This window comes from Scyliorhinus torazame, chromosome 21, assembly GCF_047496885.1.
Source record: "Scyliorhinus torazame isolate Kashiwa2021f chromosome 21, sScyTor2.1, whole genome shotgun sequence".
Classification (NCBI taxonomy): domain Eukaryota; kingdom Metazoa; phylum Chordata; class Chondrichthyes; order Carcharhiniformes; family Scyliorhinidae; genus Scyliorhinus; species Scyliorhinus torazame.
The window spans coordinates 59,694,943-59,713,801 of record NC_092727.1 but is presented as its reverse complement, the minus strand read 5'-3'; the positions used below and the strand labels follow the sequence as shown (position 1 = coordinate 59,713,801).

The 18,859-nt window shown below is 53.8% G+C and overlaps 1 protein-coding gene across 1 annotated transcript in view; it reads right to left on the bottom strand.

Moving 5' to 3' along the window:
* Positions 1 to 17,285, bottom strand: part of tmem45b (transmembrane protein 45B) — a 119,033-nt gene extending 101,748 nt beyond the window's left edge. The window contains exon 1 of the mRNA XM_072486846.1: positions 17,132 to 17,285. The gene's annotated coding sequence lies outside the window, so the exon portion shown is untranslated. The remainder of the gene's footprint in view (positions 1 to 17,131) is intronic.
* Between the last annotated feature and the right edge of the window lie 1,574 nt (positions 17,286 to 18,859).

Genomic DNA, 18,859 nt, shown 5'->3' with positions numbered 1-18,859 from the left:
TGTACTTGCCACCCACTCGTAACTACCTGGTGAGTCCATCGAAGACTTCTGGCGGGCCCTAATTACACTTGTCCGGGACTGTGACTGTCAGGCCGTCACGGCCGCCGAACACGCAAATCTCCTCATGCGCGATGCCTTCGTGACGGGGATTGCGTCGGACCGCATCCGAGAATGATTGCTGGAAGGGGCCACGCTCGAACTGGCGGAGACGAAAACCTTGGCGCTCTCCATGACGGTCGCGTCCCGTAACGTACAATCGTATCCCTCCCGCCGCGCTGCCCACCCTTCTACCCCTTCCTACCCCTCCTGGATCCTGCCACCGACCTCCTCAGCTGGGGCCCTGCCTTCGCAATACTCCTGCACCGCATGCCGATCCGTGCACCCCGGGGGTCCCCGCTGCTACTTTTGCGGTCAGCAGAAGCACCCCCGCCAACACTGCCCGGCCCGCACTGCAGTTTGTAAAGCCTGCAGTAAAAAGGGCCACTTCGCGGCTGTCTGCCAGGCCCGCGCAGTCGCTGAAATCGTGCCCGCTATCGCCCCCTCCCCCACGCCAGACGCACAATGGGAGCCACCATCTTCTCCTCCCAAGTCCATGCGCGACCAAAGGGCGCCGCCATCTTGTCCGGACCCCACAATGTGCGCACCATGGGTGCCGCCATCTTGTCCCGACCCCGCAATGTGCGCACCATGGGTGCCGCCATCTTGTCCCGACCCCGCAATGTGCGCACCATGGGCGCCACCATCTTGTTCCCCACAGGATCCCTGGACATCTCGACATCAGAAACGCACCCGCCCGGCACCCGAAGCATCCGATGGCTACCCGCAGCTCGCTTCATTGACGCTGGACCAATCTCGTCCGCACAACCTGGCCACCGCGTCGACGACGGTTAAAATCAATGGCCCGCAACCTCGTTTCTGCTGGAATCCGGAGCACCGAAAGCTTTGTTCACCCAAATACGGTAAGGCGCTGCTCCCTCGCGGACCACCCTGCCAATCAAAGGATCTCCCTAGCCTCTGGATCGCACACCGTCCCGATCCGAGGCTTTTGTACAGTCACCCTCACGGTCCAGGGCATAGAATTTAGTAACGTCCGCCTCTATGTCCTTCCTAATCTCTGCGCTGCACTCCTGTTGGGCCTGGACTTCCAGTGCAACCTCCAGAGCCTCATCCTCAAATTCAGCGGGCCCTTACCCCTCCTTACCGTTTGCAGCCTCGTGACCCTCAAGGTCGATCCCACCTCCCTGTTTGCAAACTTAACTGCGGATTGCAAGCCCATTGCCACTAGGAGCAGACGGTACAGCACCCAGGACAAGACCTTCATCAGGTCCGAAGTCCAGCGGCTGCTTAAGGAGGGTATTATCGAGGCCAACAACAGCCCCTGGAGAGCCCAAGTGGTAGTGGTTAAAACTGGGGAGAAACACAGGATGGTCGTTGACTACAGCCAGACCATCAATCGGTACACGCAGCTCGACGCATACCCCCTCCCACGCATATCTGATATGGTCAATCAGATTGCGCAGTACCGGGTCTTCTCAACAATTGATCTGAAATCCGCCTACCACCAGCTCCCCATCCGGAAGTCGGACCAGCCATACATGGCCTTCGAGGCGGACGGTCGCCTCTACCACTTCCTTAGGGTCCCTTTCGGTGTCACAAATGGGGTCTTGGTCTTCCAAAGAGAGATGGACCGAATGGTTGACCAGTACGGTTTGCAGGCCACCTTTCCGTACTTAGATAATGTCACCATCTGCGGCCATGACCAGCAGGACCACGATGCCAACCTCGATAAATTCCTCCGCACTGCCACCCTTCTGAACCTGACTACAACAAAGAGAAGTGTGTGTTCAGCACGACCCGGTTAGCCATTCTCGGCTATGTAGTCCAAAACGGACTTCTCGGGCCCGACCCCGACCGCATGCGCCCCCTCATGGAACTTCCCCTCCCCCACTGCCCCAAGGCCCTCAAACGCTGCCTGGGGTTCTTTTCCTACTACGCTCAGTGGGTCCCAAACTATGCGGACAAGGCCCGCCCACTCATTCAGTCCACCCAATTCCCCCTTGCGGCCGAGGCACAACATGCTTTCGCCCGCATCAGAGCAGACATCGCCAAGGCCGGGATGCGCGCAGTGGACGAGTCACTGCCTTTCCAAGTAGAAAGCGACGCTTCAGACGTCGCCCTTGCCGCCACTCTAAACCAGGCAGGCAGACCCGTGGCATTCTTTTCCCGCACCCTTCATGCCTCTGAAATTCGACACTCACCCGCCGAGAAGGAGGCTCAAGCTATCGTTGAAGCTGTGCAGCATTGGAGGCATTAACTAGCCGGTAAGAGATTCACTCTTCTTATGGACCAATGGTCGGTAGCCTTCATGTTCAATAACACACAGCGGGGCAAGATCAAAAATGATAAAATCTTGCGGTGGAGAATCGAGCTCTCCACCTATAATTACGAGATCTTGTATCGCCCCGGTAAACTCAATGAGCCCCCAGATGCCGTCTCCCGAGGTACATGAGCCAGCGCACAAGTGGACCAACACCGGGCCCTACACGCAAGCCTTTGTCATCCGGGGGTCACTCGATTATACCATCTGGTCAAAGCTCGCAATCTGCCCTACACCGTCGAGGAAGTAAGGACAGTCACCAGGGACTGCCAGGTCTGTGCGGAGTGCAAGCCGCACTTCTACCGGCCAGACCGTGCGCGCCTGGTGAAGGCTTCCCACCCCTTTGAACGCCTCAGCGTGGATTTCAAAGGGCCCCTCCCCTCCACCGATCGTAACACGTACATTCTCAGTGTGGTCGATGAGTACTCCAGATTCCCCTTCGCCATCCCATGCCCCGCTATGACGTCTGCCATCGTCATCAAGGCCCTCAGCACCATTTTCGCTCTGTTCGGTTTCCCCGCCTACATCCACAGTGACAGGGGATCCTCATTCATGAGCGATGAGCTGCGTCAGTTCCTGCTCAGCAGGGGTATAGCCTCCAGCAGGACGACCAGCTACAACTCCCGGGGAAACGGGCAAGTAGAACGGGAGAATGGGACGGTTTGGAGGGCCGTCCAGCTGGCCCTACGGTCCAGGAATCTCCCAGCCTCTCGCTGGCAGGAGGTCCTCCCTGACGCTCTGCACCCCATCCGATCGCTATTGTGCACCGCCACTAATAATACACCCCATGAACGTGTTTTTATCTTCCCCAGGAAGTCCACATCCGGTGTGTCACTCCCGACTTGGCTCGCTGCTCCAGGACCGGTCTTTCTCCATAGGCACGTCCGACTCCACAAGGCGGACCCCTTGGTGGACAGGGTTCACCTGCTCCATGCCAACCCTCAATATGCCTACGTTGAGTTCCCCGACGGCCACCAAGATACTGTCTCACTCAGGGACCTGGCACCGTCAGGTTCCACCCCAACACCCCCCCCCCCCCCACCAATGTGACCCCCCCCCCCCACCTCCCACTGCGCCGCCAATATTGACCCCACCAGACCACCCCCCCTCCCCTTTTCCGCACAAGAGGACAAAGAGGACTTCTGCACGCTCCCGGAGTTCCCCGATGACTGTCCAGCATCAGCACCGCCATTGGTGCCACCTCCACCACCGCCAGCAGCAACTTCGCCGCCACCATTACGCCGATGCAACCGGACCGACTGAACCTTTGGCGGACTCCGAACCGTCAACATGGACTTTCCTTTCCCTACAACTGTACATAATTCCACTAATTGTTTCACGTCACCCCCGCCGGACTCATTTTTAACAGGGGGTGAATGTGGTGATCCACTATAATAGGAGATATAAGGTAGGACCTGCACTACAGGTTCGCCGGTAGCTCCTGCCGGCTCGCTCTGTCCACAGAGAACTGTATAAATATGTATGACCTCCAGTGCCCTGCCATTTCGCCAGCTGCAGCAGGAGGCCACGCATCTGACTGTAATAAAGCCACAGTTGTACCCAACTTTAGTCTTTGTGCAATTGATCGTGCATCACTGTGACGTCACTAAAGCCTGAAATATCACAGCAGGAGTTTCTTATTTCGATATTCCAACTCCCTTTCTATTAGAATCATAGAATTTACAGTGTAGTAGGAGGCCATTCGGCCCATTGAATATGCACCGGCACTTGGAAAAACCACCCTCCCTACTTGAGCCCACACCTCCACCTTATCCCCGTAACCCAGTAACCCCACCTAACCTTTTGGACATTAAGGGCAATTTATCATGGCCTATCCACCTAATCTGCACATCTTTGGACTGTGGGAGGAAAGCGGAGCACCTGGAGGAAACCCATGCAGACACTGGGAGAACGCGCAGACCCGACGCAGACAGTCACCCGAGGCCAGAATATCCCTTTGGCAGCCTTTCTGACATCTTTCTCACAGCTCACATTACCCTCCAGCTTTGTATACTCAACAATCCTGGATACATTAGACTCAATCCCTCCAAGTCATTGATGTATATAGCTGAAACCCCAGCAATCCATTCTAGTATATTGTTCCCAATGCACGAGCCCTAATCTTGTTAACGACCTCTTGTTGCTTCTAACATCCTTTCTGAAAATCTAAGTGTACTAAATCCATTGGCTCCCCTTGCCTAACCCAGTTAGTTGCACCCTCAAAAAACAATGTTCCTCATCAAACATGATTTTCTTTCGTAAAGCCATGTTGGCTGCATAATCATATGCTGATTTTCTAAATTACTGTTACCAGTTCCTTAATAATAATATTTTAATAATAATAATATTACCTTTCCTATTTTCTTTCCTATTCAATCAGGCTGCCTACTGTTTTCTTTGTCCTCTCTTCCTGAACAGATAAGTTGCTACTTTCCAAACCGCGAGGATCATTCCATAATCTATGGAATTCTTGAAGATCAAAACCAATGGATTGACTTTCTCTGCAGCTGCCAGACACCAGAGAATCTCAGCTGTGTAGAGAGACACCATTTGGTCCAAAGAGTCTGCAGCGACTGTCTGAAAGAGCACCCTAACCCAGGCCCACTACCCCATGCCATCTCCATAACCCACCCAAGCAACACATTCTGGACACTAAAGGGCAATTTAGCATGGCCAATCCACCTAACCACGTCTTTGGACTGTGGGATGAAACCGGAGCACCCGGAGGAAACCCACGCAGGCACTGGGAGAACGTGCAGATTCCGCACGGACAGTCACCCAAGATCGGAATTGAACCCGGGTCCCTGGCGCTGTGAGGCAGCAGTGCTACCCACTGTGCCACCCGAGGATGAAGGCCATCAGCTCCAGGGGTTTTGTTAATTTTTCCACTACTTTCTAATTTATTGCTTTAACTTCCTTGCTCTCAATAAGCTGTGAAGGATAAATCTTTTCGTCCCGCCCACCGCGGGAATCATGGTGAACGGGATAGAACATTTGACAGATCATTTAACGGTCCATTGACATCTGGCAGAAATTTCTGGTTTTGGGGTGGGTGTGACCAGAAAGTCCTCCCCCCCTTAGTGTCCAACTCTTTCCAAACACAAAAGATTTGTTTCATGCCCCTTCCCCATGGTAATTTATTCTGTTTCTGTCTCTCAGGATCTATGTTTAGTTTCTTTACTCATTTCCTTTATACATACTTTTGGAAGCTCTCCTAAACCATTGTTATATTTCATAGAATACTCACACTACAGAAGGAAGCAATTCGGCCCATTGGGTCTGGACTGACCCACTGAAAGAGTACTTTACCCAAGCACACACCCCTGCCCTATCCCACTAACCCTTTAATCTAACCTACACATCTTTTTGGACACTAAGGGGAATTTAGCATGGCCAATTCACCTAACCTGCACATTTTTGGACTGTGGGAAAGCCGGAACACCCGGAGGAAACCCACGCAGACACGGGGAGAACGTGCAGACTCCACACAGACAGTGACCCAAGCCAGGAATTGAACCTGAGTCCATGGTGCTGTGAGGCAGCAGTGCCAACCACTGTGCCACCGTGCCACCCAAATTTCTTCCTCGTTTGCTTCCAAATTTTATTTTCCCCAACTTTAACAACTTCTTGACCATCCTTTCCTGATTTTTAAAAATACTCCCATTCCTCAGGTTTAATCATCTTTTAGCAACATTGGAAACCTCTTCTTTTTGTTTGTACCATCCTTATCTTTTCTCATTAGCCATCACTCTGCCACTTTGTCAGCAGAGCTCATCCCTCAAGATAATTCCTTGAGAATGACTAATTATTTCTATTAATATTTGCCATTGCGTACCTATCTTTAACCTAACCTACTGGGTGGCAGCACGGTAGCACAAGTGGATAGCACTGTGGCTTCACACGGCAGGGTCCCAGATTCGATTCCCAGCTGGGTCACTGTCTGTGCGGAGTCTGCACGTTCTCCCCATGTCTGCGTGCATTTCCTCCGGGTGCTCCGGTTTCCTTCCACAGTCCAAAGACGTGCAGGTTAGGTGGATTGGCCATGATAAATTGCCCTTAGTGACCAAAAAGGTTAGGAGGGGTTATTGGGTTACGGGGATAGGGTGAAAGTGGGGGCTTAAGTGGGTCGGTGCAGACTCGATGGGCCGAATGGCCTCCTTCTGCACTGTATGTTCTATGTTCTATTTCAGCCAAATCACTTCTCCTGCCCCTGTAATTAGCTTTGTTTAAATTTGAGACCCTAGTTTCAGATGCAACCACATCCTTCTCAAACGTAATGTCAAATGAACCTCAGTAACCTCCACTCCAGACCACCCTTTGCTTTAAGTTTCCTTCCTTGAATACCGAGTCCTGGGATTCTGCTCCTCACAGAGTCCTTGTCATGAACAGGAATGTCCCTGTTACATCACAGCATGATTACATCACCACATGCAAATCCCATTCACTGAGGTTTTACCCCGTTCCCCTCTTTCATTCCAGTACCTAGCTGAGCTGTTGAAAGAACTACTGTTCAATTTGTAAATTAATGCCCTCTTTATCATATAATTAGGCAGCTTTTCGACATTTTATTACAGGGATGGGCAACCTCGGCTAGTGAGTGGGCCGTGTGAATGGCCCTCCTTCATCTCAGTGGGCTGCAAGATTGAAATCGGCTTGTTGACTCACCATGACTCAGGAATAAGATTGAATACAGGCTGAATATTTCATGATGAGCAATAGAAAATGCTTAGAACAAAGAACAAAGAACAAAGAAAATTACAGCACAGGAACAGGCCCTTCGGCCCTTCGGCCCTCCCAGCCTGTGCCGATCCAGATCCTTTATCTAAACCTGTCGCCTATTTTCCAAGGATCTACTTCCCTCTGTTCCCCACCTGTTCATATAAGATGCATCTGTCTAGATGCATCTTAAATGATGCTATCGTGCCCGCCTCTACCACCTCCGCTGGCAAAGCGTTCCAGGCACCCACCACCCTCTCCGTAATAAACTTTCCACGGACATCTCCCTTAAACTTTCCCCCTCTGAAATCATGACCCCTTGTAACTGACCCCCACTCTTGGAAAAAGCTTGTTGCTATCCACCCTGTCCATACCTCTCATAATTTTGTAGACCTCAATCAGGTCCCCCCTCAACCTCCTTCTTTCCAACGAAAACAATCCTAATCTACTCAACCTTTCTTCATAGCTATCATTCATGTATTAATATAACTGTCATCAACTTCAAATGGTAAAATCAAAATAAATATTTACGCTTTGGATACAGAAGGAGCGCACGGCTCTCCTCATAGTCGATGTTGTGAGTGATCAGCACGCATCTCCTTTATACTTACTTACGACCTACCTTCTTGGGATCCACCGGCCTCCCTTGATTCTGCGGCCTCCCCAGCAAGGATGCAGCCGGGCACCGATCAGTGCTGGTCCACACAAATGTGGACGAGGTGGAAGGCTACAAGGGTGGTCTCCCAGGCCATCAGAGATCCTTAGGTGGTCAGGGGAAGTGCAAGGTGGCTCCTGGCCCTCCCCCTGGAACGTGGGCATCTTGGCACTGCCCAGCTGGCACCTTGGCACTGACACCCTGGCACTGCCAATGTGCCCGGATGGCACTGTCAAGCTGGTATGAGCACTGCCTGGGTGCCAGGGTGGCAGTTCAAAGGTGCCCAAGTGCCAGGGTGGCTCTGCCAAGGGCCAGTAGGTGAGGGGGGCTATGCCCATAAAATAAGTGTGGAGGGGAGTTTGTAGAGTGGGGGAGTGCAGGGCAGGTAAGTAGAGGGAGGCTGGAGCGGTGATCGGTGGGGGTCCTAGAAGGGAGGGGGTGCTATAAGGGACTTGGAGGGGCTGAAGAGGGGGGACCCTCAGGGACCCCATAGCTGGGTGTCCTCACTTGGGTAGTGCCCATGTGTGTGAGTGGTGACATTGCCCATGGGTGGGGATTTGTGGGACCCCCAAGCTCACGTAGAGATCGGGGCACCCTTTCAAAATGGGGGCAGATCTCTGCGTTCAGCTCCCCAGTGCTAAAAAAAATTCTCGGCGGGTTTCTCCGTTTCTGAGAGCAAGGGCTGGATTCTTCCACCCCGCCCGCCTCAGGTGAGGGGGTGGAGTGAGGGGGTGTGGGAGTGGGATGCAGCATTCGTGCCCCTGGCCAGTCACCCCACCCCCTCCACCTCCCCTCGCCCAGTTTGTCAACCTGTTTCAAGTGTTGGCACTACCGCACATGTTATGCTGCCTCCCATGCCAGCCTGGGCCTTATCCCGTGTGGTAATCATCACTGTTGTATATATTAGGAGATGTGTGGTGAGGCCCTGCACTACAGGTACGGGGGTAGTCCCTGCCTGCTGCGTCCGCCCAGTAGGCGGAATATAAATATGTGTGCTCCCCGTACAGCAGCCATTCCGCCAGCTACTGGAGGAGGCCACACATCTTAGTGTAATAAAGCCTCAGTTGTATTCAACTCTCGTCTCTGTGCAATTGATCATGCATCAATTTATTACACTAAAGTTTTCAGAAGATGGACCTCTGCATCAAGCCGGATCGCCTGCAGCTGGATCCGCAATCAGGCAACGCCAAAAAGGACTTTGAACACTGGCTAGCCTCTTTCGAAGTTTACATCAGGTCTGCACCAGACCCAATTCCGCAAGCTCAGAAGATCCAGATCCTCTACTCGCGGCTGAGCTCCAAAGTTTTTCCGCTTATCCAGGACGCGCCCGACCTATGAAGAAGGCATGGCGCTACTGAAAGAGAACTACGCCCAGTGGACGAACACATCTTCGTCAGACACATACTCTACTCGTAGTCAGTTCCCTGGTGAGTCTGCAGAAGATTTCTGGTGTGCTTTAATTCCCCTGGTCAGAGACTGTGACTGTCAGGCCGTTACGGCCACGGAACATTCGAACCTCCTCATGCGGGATGCTTTCATCACGGGGATAGGGTCAGACCACATCCGCCAGCGACTTTTAGAGGGGGCCACACTCGACCTCGCGGAAACCAAAAAGTTGGCGCTATCGATGACAATCGCCTCGCGCAATATCCAGGCCTACACCCCGGCCGCGTGGCCAAGTCCTCCTACGCATCGTGGACTCCGCAGATGGCCGCCCCACCGGGGGCCCCACTCAGCCAATCCCACGCCTGTGCCACGCGCCAGCCAGCCAACCCCGGGGGCCCCAGATGTTACTTCTGTGGGCAGCAAAAACACCCCTGTCAACGCCGCCCGGCCCGCAGCGCCCTTTGCAAGGCCTGCGGCAAGAAGGGGCACTTCGCCGCGGTGTGCCAGGCCCGCTCAGTCGCTGCGATCGCCCCGACAACCCCCTGCGTACGGACAGTGGGCGCCGCCATCTTCCCCTCCACGGACCACGTGCGGCCCATGGGCGCTGCCATCTTTTTCAACCCCCGCCATCATGTCTCCCCCACGGCCATGGGCGCCACCATCGTACCAGGACCCGTGCCTCCCGGGCACCCCATCGTCCGACACCAGCGACGACCAGCCGCGACTCACCTCGGTCACGATTGACCAGTCTCGCCCGCACAATCTAGCCACCGCCTCGACAAACGTGAAGATCGATGGGCACGAGATCTCCTGTCTGCTGGACTCCGGGAGCACCGAAAGCTTCATCCATCCGGATACGGTAAGGCGCTGCTCCCTCGCGGTACACCGCGCCTCTGCGTCCTCCCCAACCTCTGCGCTGCCCTGCTACTTGGCCTGGACTTCCAGTGCAACCTCCAGAGCCTAACCCTGAAATTCGGCGGGCCCCTACCACCCCTTACTGTGTGCGGCCTCGCAACCCTAAAGGTCGACCCACCTTCCCTATTCGCAAACCTAACACCTGTAAGGTTTTCGGGCAATTCGGCCCTTTTGGAAAAACTCAGAGACTGTAAACTGACTTTTCAGCCAAGAGAACAGAACCAGTTTTCCCAGCAGGCTTGGTCCGCTGAGCTGAGTAGGGACATAAGTACATGAATATTTACAAACACCCCCCTAGGAGCTACAAGGAAGAAGGAGCCAGACAACAAGATAACATCAAAACACAGACAAAGGGGCACGGGAATACACAGGAGGCTCGCCTGCAAGCAGGACAATGGGATGGTCATAGCCCCATGCAAATGTAAATGACCTGGCCTCCACCAGAGCAGAATCCAATTAACACCCCATCAACATAGCGAGGTGAGAATAGCAGCCATCTCCGGAGCAGCTGGAAGACACTGAAATTCTTCACAAGAGAGCTTAACCTCGTTATCCTAGGAAACAGACTGTCTGGGTTCAGTACATTGCGCTGGAAAAGCCCCTGTAAGATCAGCGGTAGAAAAAACCAAGTTGGAGGCGGACCTGGGGGAGGTACTCCAATCTTGACAGAAGCTACCGGCAGAAACTCACTGGAAGGAGGGGGCGGAGCCAGCGCCAAATTCAAATCGCGCAGGTCTGCCCAGCTGGAAGGGGCGGACCTGCGAGGAATACCCGGAAACATACAGCTCTGACCGGCTCAAAGGGGGCGGGACCAGCGGGAACTTTAAAACTTACCTTTTTCAATGCAAAAGGGGCTGGCCGATCACGGAACAAAGCCAGGTATAACAATATAAAAGGGGCTGTGTTTTCGATTGGGGGTCGCTTCGTTCGTGGCTCGACCTCTGCACCCCTGACTTGACCTCTGCAGCCTGTGACCGTAAGTACCCCGCAGCAGCTTGCGAAACTCCCTTGACTTTAATAGTGGTTGAGGCTTTGGGGAAGGGAACTTGTTTTTGTGCCTTGTGATATTGCTAAAACCTGTGTAATCATAAGAATTTTCGTTGTGTCCGCTATATTACTTTTGAATAGACATAGTGTGTATTAGAGCATAAGATTTTATTGTGTTTCTTCTGTTGATGATTTTGACCTGGGTTTTGCAATAAACCTTGATTTGATGATAATTGGAGTCGTTTAAATTCTTCAATCTTTCACCAGCGATCTCTGACCAAGTCATTGTTAAAATACTCCTCACCTTAATTCCGGGTTCAGGAATCGAGGGTCATCTTGAGCGATTCACTCAGGACAGACTGCTGGTTAGGAAATAAACAGCAGTGTCCTATTCTCTCTCTTGGGAAAGCTACTCTAGTGGAGTAGGAACCGGGTGGGTGTTGTACCACCGGCAGGAGAGAGAATCACCTGGGTATTGGTAGGGGTCTGGAGATCTGTGTGATATAAGTCTCAGGCTGTCGGTTAGGAATAAACGGCAGGCTTGAATCAGTGCTCTCTTCAGTGGAAGTGTCCCAGTGCGACATCCCCTGGCCTCTGAAGTTTCAGTGCCAGCTGGAGAGAGACACACACAGATATTCAAACCCCAGATATCGGCCCAGTAGTGGAGTAGCGGAGATGGCACCCTCTACACACCGGATTGCAAACCCGTCGCCACCAGGAGCAGTCGGTACAGCGCCCAGGACAGGACCTTCATCAGGTCCGAGGTCCAGCGGCTGCTTCGGGAAGGCATCATCGAGGCCAGTAACAGACCCTGGAGAGCCCAAGTGGAAGTGGTGAAAACTGGGGAGAAACACCGAATGGTCGTGGACTGCAGCCAGACCATCAATCGGTACACACAGCTCGACACGTACCCCCTCCCACGCATATGTGATATGGTCAATCAGATTGCACAGTACCGGGTCGTCTCAACTGTAGACCTAAAATCCGCCTACTACCAGCTCCCCATCTGTAAGGCGGACCGCCCATACACTGCCTTCGAGGCAGATGGCCGCCTTTACCACTTTCTTAGGGTTCCCTTCGGCGTCACCAACGGGGTCTCAGTCTTCCAAAGGGAGATGGACTGAATGGTCGACCGGTACGGGCTGCAGGCCACCTTACCTTACCTAGCCAATGTCACCATCTGCGGCCACGATCAGCAGGACCATGATGCCAACCTTGCCAAATTTCTCCACACCGCCACTCTCCTAAACCTCACCTACAACAAGGAGAAGTGAGTATTCAGCACGAACCGCTGAGCCATCCTCGGCTATGTGGTCCAGAACGGAGTTCTGGGGCGAGATTCTCCGACCCCCCGCCGAGTCGGAGAATCGCCAGGGGCTGGTGTGAATCCCGCCCCCGCCGGTTGCCGAAGTCTCCGGCACCGGATATTCGGCGGGGGCGGGAATCGCGCCGCTCCGGTTGGCGGGCCCCCCCGCTCGGGACAACGCGGCGCGGGCGGGCTCCGGGGTCCTGGGGGCGGGGCGCGGGGCGATCTGGCCCCGGGGGGTGCCCCCACGGTGGCCTGGCCCGCGATCGGGGCCCACCGATCCGCGGGCGGGCCTGTGTCGTGGGGGCACTCTTTCCCTTCCGCCTCCGCCACGGTCTACACCATGGCGGAGGCGGTAGAGACTCCCTCCACTGCGCATGCGCGGGAATGCCGTCAGCGGCTGCTGACGCTCCCGCACATGCGCCGCCCGGAGATGTCATTTCCGCGCCAGCTGGCGGGGCACCAAAGGCCTTTTCCGCCAGCTGGCGGGGCGGAAATTCGTCTGTCGCCGACCTAGCCCCTCAAGGTTGGGGCTCGGCCCCCAAAGGTGCGGAGCATTCCGCACCTTTGGGGCGGCGTGATGCCCGTCTGATTTGCGCCGTTTTGGGCGCCAGTCGGCGGACCCTGACCGCATGCGCCCCCTCATGGAATTCCCCCTTCCCCACTGCCTCAAAGCCCTCAAACGCTGCCTGGGGATCTTTTCTTACTACGCCCGGTGGGTCCCAAACTATGCGGACAAGGCCCGCCCACTCATCCAGTCCACTCTTTTCCCCATGATGGCTGAGGCTCAACAGCCCTTCAACCGTATTAGGGCCAACATCGCCAAGGCCACGATGCACGCAGTCGATAAGACGTTACCCTTTCAAGTGGAGAGCGACGCATTAGACGCCGCCCTTGCCGCCACCCTCAACCAGGCAGGCAGGCCCGTGGCATTCTTTTCACGAACCCTTCATGCCTCCGAAATTCGACACTCCTCCGTCGAAAAAGAGGCCCAGGCCATCGTTGAAGCTGTGCGGCATTGGAGGCATTACCTGGCCGGCAGGAGATTCACTCTCCTCATTGACTAATGGTCGGTAGCCTTCATGTTTAACAACACACAGCGGGGCAAGATCAAAAACGATAAAATCTTGTGGTGGAGGATCGAGCTCTCCACCAACAACTACGAGATTTTGTAACGCCCCGGTAAGCTCAACGAGCCCCCCGATGCCCTATCCCGAGGTACATGTGCCAGCGCACAGGTGGACCGACTCCGGACTCTGCACGACAACCTTTGTCACCCGGGAGTCACACGGTTGTACCACTTCATCAAGGCCCGCAATCTGCCCTACTCCGTCGAGGAAGTCGGGGCAATCACCAGAGACTGCCAGGTCTGTGCGGAGTGCAAACCCCACTCCTACCAGCCGGACCGCGCGCGCCTGGTGAAGGCCTCCCGCCCCTTTGAACGCCTCAGCGTGGATTTCAAAGGGCCCCTCCACCGACCGTAACACGTATTTCCTCAGTGTGGTTGATGAGTACTCCAGATTCCCCTTCGCCATCCCATGCCCCGACATGACGTCTGCCACCATCATCAAAGCCCTCAACACCATCTTCACTCTGTTCGGCTTCCCCGCCTACATCCACAGTGACAGGGGATCCTCATTCATGAGAGATGAGCTGCATCAGTTCCTGCTCAGCAGCGATATCGCCTCGAGCAAGACGACCAGCTATAACCCCCGGGGAAACGGGCAGGTGGAGAGGGAGAACGGGACGATCTGGAGGGTGGTCCAGCTGGCCCTACGGTGCAGAAATCTCACGGCCTCCCGTGGCAGGAGGTCCTCCCCGATGCACTGCACTCCATTCGGTCGCTCCTGTGTACTGCGACTAACGACACACCCCGTGAACGTCTCTTCGCCTTTCCCAGGAAGTCCACATCCGGGGTGTCGCTCCCGACTTGGCTCGCATCTCCAGGACCCGTACTCCTCCGTAAGCACGTACGACTCCACAAGGCGGACCCATTGGTTGAAAGGGTGCAGTTACTCCACGCTAACCCCCAGTATGCCTACGTAGTGTACCCCGACGGCCGCCAGGATACCGTCTCCCTCAGGGACCTGGCACCAGCAGGTTCCCCACACACACACCCTTCCGGCCCGGCATACACCGCCCCTCCCCCGGCGCACCCAGCAGCAACCCCCCCGGGATCATCCGTCCTCCCCCTGCCCATGCCCAAGGATGAGGAGGATTTCGGCATGCTCCCGGAGTCACCGAGGACCAGACCGACACCGGAATCGCCGCCACCACATCATTGCTCCCAATGTCAGGTCAAGGCCCCGGACCGGTTAAACCTGTAATTGGTTCGGGACAGTTAAAGCACCATGTACTGGACTCAAAAATTTTTTTTGCCTCTGTATATTAAAACTTGTTCTGTATATAGTTCTCCGTCACCCCCGTCGGACTCAATTTTAACAGGGGGTGAATGTGGTAATCACCACTGTTGTATACATAAGGAGATGTGTGGTAAGCCCCTGTACTACAGGTACGGGGGTAGTTCCCTGCCTGCTGGCTCCGCCCAGTAGGCGGAGTATAAATATGTGTGCTCCAGGTACAGCATCCATTTCGCCAGCTGCTGGAGGAGGCCACACATCTTAGTGTAATAAAGCCTCAGTTGTATTCAACTCTCGTCTTTGTGCAATTGATCGTGCATCATCCCGCTCATCCTCGCCCTCCCCCGCATCCTCCTCATCAGACGAGGCCTGGCGTTCCTCCTCCTCGTCCAGCACATTGCCCCCCTGCTGCGCAATGTTGTGCAGAATGAAGCCCATGCAGGCGACCCTCTCAGTATCCCCATATTGGAGGGACCCCCCAGGGCAGTCCAGGCATCTGAAGCGCATCTTCAGGATGCTGAAGCTCCGCTCGATCATGCCACTGGTTGCTGCATGGGCTTCATTGTAGCGGGTCTCCACATTGGTCTGTGGCCTCCGATGGGTGTCATCAGCCATGACCGTAGTTGATAATCCCTGTCGCCCAGGAGTGGGGGGGGGGGGGGCATCCTGAACATGTCAGGAATCGTTGAGTGTGCCAGGATTATGGTGTCGTGCACACTGCCCGGGCGCAGATGTTTATGATGTGCAGCTGATGGCCTCATATTAGCTGCACGTTCATCGGGTGGAACCCCTTTTGGTTTGTGTAGAGCGACCTGTCATCTGCAGGTGCTCGCATGGGGACATGCCCCCAATCACCCCCTGGCCCCAGGGCATCCTTGCGATGGTGGCGAACCCTGCTGCCCGGGCATCCTGGTGGGCTCGGTGTACATTGAAGTGGATGTATTGTGCCAACCGGGCATATAGTGCGGATGCACCTGCGCACGAGGTCTGTAAGATCCTGGACAGCTCCCCATTTGTCACCCCGTTACGTAAAAGGTCAGGGCGACCGCTATCTTGACAGCCATCGGAAGTGGGTGTCTTGTCCGATACCCCCCGTGGTGCCAGGTGCACTATCATCTGGCAGATATGTCGTACTGTCTCTCTGCTCAGCTGGAGTCTTCGACAGCATGCCCGATCCGGCAGGTCCTCGAATGAGAGGCGGTGCCAGTACACACGAGGCCTCATGCGGCGTCTCCTTTGCACCTCCTCCTCCTCGGTCTATTGGGCGACCAGCTCTCCAACCTGACCTGCTGCGACCTCTCCCTCTATGGCCGCTCTGCTACTGCAGCGTCCTCCTCCTCGAGCCGCTCCAGCTCCTACAGCCGCAGGGCATCCCCCAGGGCTGCAGCGACAAGCAGGAAGGCCACCATTCCTGCACTGCACTAGAGGCCAGTCCTCCTGGTCACACTGCCCGAGCTGACTGCTGCTGCCGCCACCTCATCCCAGGCAGCACTGGCTGCCCTAAGGCTCACCCTCCAGGACCCCCGGGGGAACAGGACAGCCCTCCTGGTCTCCACTGCGTCCAGGAGCCTCCCTCGGTCAGTGTCCCCGAATCTTGGGATCGCGCTCCTCAGCGCCATTATTGGGAGCTGGCTAGGATTGGCGAGTAAATGCAGGTAAAGTATTGCTCGACCTTGTTAGCGGGGGTGAGAATGCGGTCCCCGCGAATAGTCTGGCGAGGTGTTATTAGCGGCAAGAAGCGCGTGAGGTCTCTTAAGTGGACCAATTAACCTCGCTGTTGAAAATTTGCACTCATGGACAGAAACCCTCCCTGTTAAACATGTGTACTCACATGCAAATACCCTCTCTGCTGAGCACATGTGTACTCTCGTACCTTATGCCCCCCATGTTGAAAACGTGTACTCATGGACATAAACCCTCCCTGTTGAACATGTATACTCACATGCATATACCCCCTCTGCTGAACACACGTTTGCTCACATACATATATCATCCCTATTGAACACGCATACTCGCATACATATACCCTCCCTGCTGGACATAGGTGTACTCACATACATATATTCTCCCGGTTGAAAACATATAATCACGTACATATGAACACATGTGTGCTCATGGACATATACCATCCTTTACTGTTTGGTCTCTTCTGTGTTGCTGTTCTCCAATCAATAATTCAGAAGACTTCAACACATTTTGTAATTCTTGGTTCCATTTCTTTTGAATAACATTCAAATTAATTATTGTTCTCTTTTACGAAGCTGATGGAGTTGATAAACGTACAGTGAACTCTGAATACTTTAAGAGTTTTAGTTCCTTGTTCTGTTTGGTTCAATAACCTTTGATTCACATACTTTGTGTCATAACCTGTGCAGCCTCTGACAGACACACTTTCCACACCAAACACACACTCCACACTGCAAACTTACCAATATCTATAGAGTTTACTGAACTTCTGTGTCCTGCCGTTCTCTTCGATCTGTGAACTTCCTCACACGACTGCAGATCCTCCCGAGTTTCACAATAACAGGTGTAAGTTGCACCTGTTTCTCAGACACGGAGGTTGTGTCTTACATGCCACACCCTGAAGACAGCCTGATAGAACACCGCCACCATTTGGACCAGGCTGGCAATGACAGCATATTGGTCTTAAAGTGGAACTCCACCTAGAGCATTCGCACTCACTCACCCTTATTGGCCCCCATTATGTTATCTAACTGAATCTTTAAGAAACCTTGTTTTCCCTCCACAATCCCACCTCGGGACCTGGGAATGTTTCAGTGACCTTGTTTCAGGAAATTCCCGTTAGCAGCTTCTTTAATGTGTAATTTATAGAATCAGTGAAACAGAGGAGGAAGCTCCCTATGACCCACCGTGCTCTGTTTCAGCTCTTTGCTTTCCCCAACGCCCTATACATCTTTTTCTTCATCTATTAACCCAATTCCAAAGCCTTTGGCTCTATCCACCCCATAGGTTTATGGAGTGTTCCTGTCAAATCCGGCCGTTCATATATCCGGCTACTTCACGATGACAAGTTACAAAAGTGCCAGGCAATTACCATCTCCTACAAGAGAGGATCTAACCACCGTCCCTGGACATTCAATGACATGACCATCACTGAATCCTGAGGGTTACCATTGATCAGAAACTGAACTGTACTAGCCACATTAATACTGTGGCTACCAGGGCAGGTCCATGGCTAGGAATCCTACGCAAGTAACTCACCTCCTGACCCCCCAAAGTCTGTCCACCATCTACAAGGCACAAGTTAGGAGTGTAATGGAAAACTCTCTACTTGTCGAGTGCAGCTCCAACAACACTCAAGAAGCTCGATAGCATTCGGGACAAAGCAGCCTGTTTGATTGCTCCCCCATCCACAAACATTCAAACCCTCCACCACCGACGAACAGTGACAGCCGTGTGTACCTTCTACAAGATGCACTGTAGGAACTCACCAAGGTTCCTTAGACAACACCTTCCAAACCCACGATCTCTACCATCTAGAAGGACAAGAGCAGCAGATAGCTGGGAACCCAACTATCAGGAGGTTCCCCTCCAAGTCACTCACCATTCTGACTTGGAAATATATCACTGTTCCTTCACTGTCACGGGGGCAACATCCTGGAACTCCTTCCCTAACAGCACAGTGGGTGTACCTACACCTCAAGGACTGCAGCGGTTCAAAAAGACAACTCACCACCACCTTCTGAAGGGTAACTAGGGATGGATAATAAATACTGGACTAACCAACGAAGCCCACATCCTGTAAAAAAAAACATCCGAGCCATGATATTCACAACCGAACTACCAGAAACCCTATCTCAGTGAAGACTGGGGTCAAACAGGCTGTGCCATTGCAGCGACTCACTTCTCCCTTTTCCTCGCTGCAAACTTCATCTCCAGAAAATTACCCACTGGTGTGGAGATAATCTACAGATTAGACAGGAAACTGTTCAACATAAGGTGTGATGCATGATCAATTACACAAAGACCAGAGTTGGATGCAATCGAGGCTTTATTACACTAAGATGTGTGGCTTCCTGCAGCAGCTGGCGAAATGGCTGCGGTTCAAGGAGCACACATTTATACTCCGCCTACTGGGCGGAGCCAACAGGCAGGGAACTACCCCCGTTCCTCTAGTACAGGGCCTTACCACA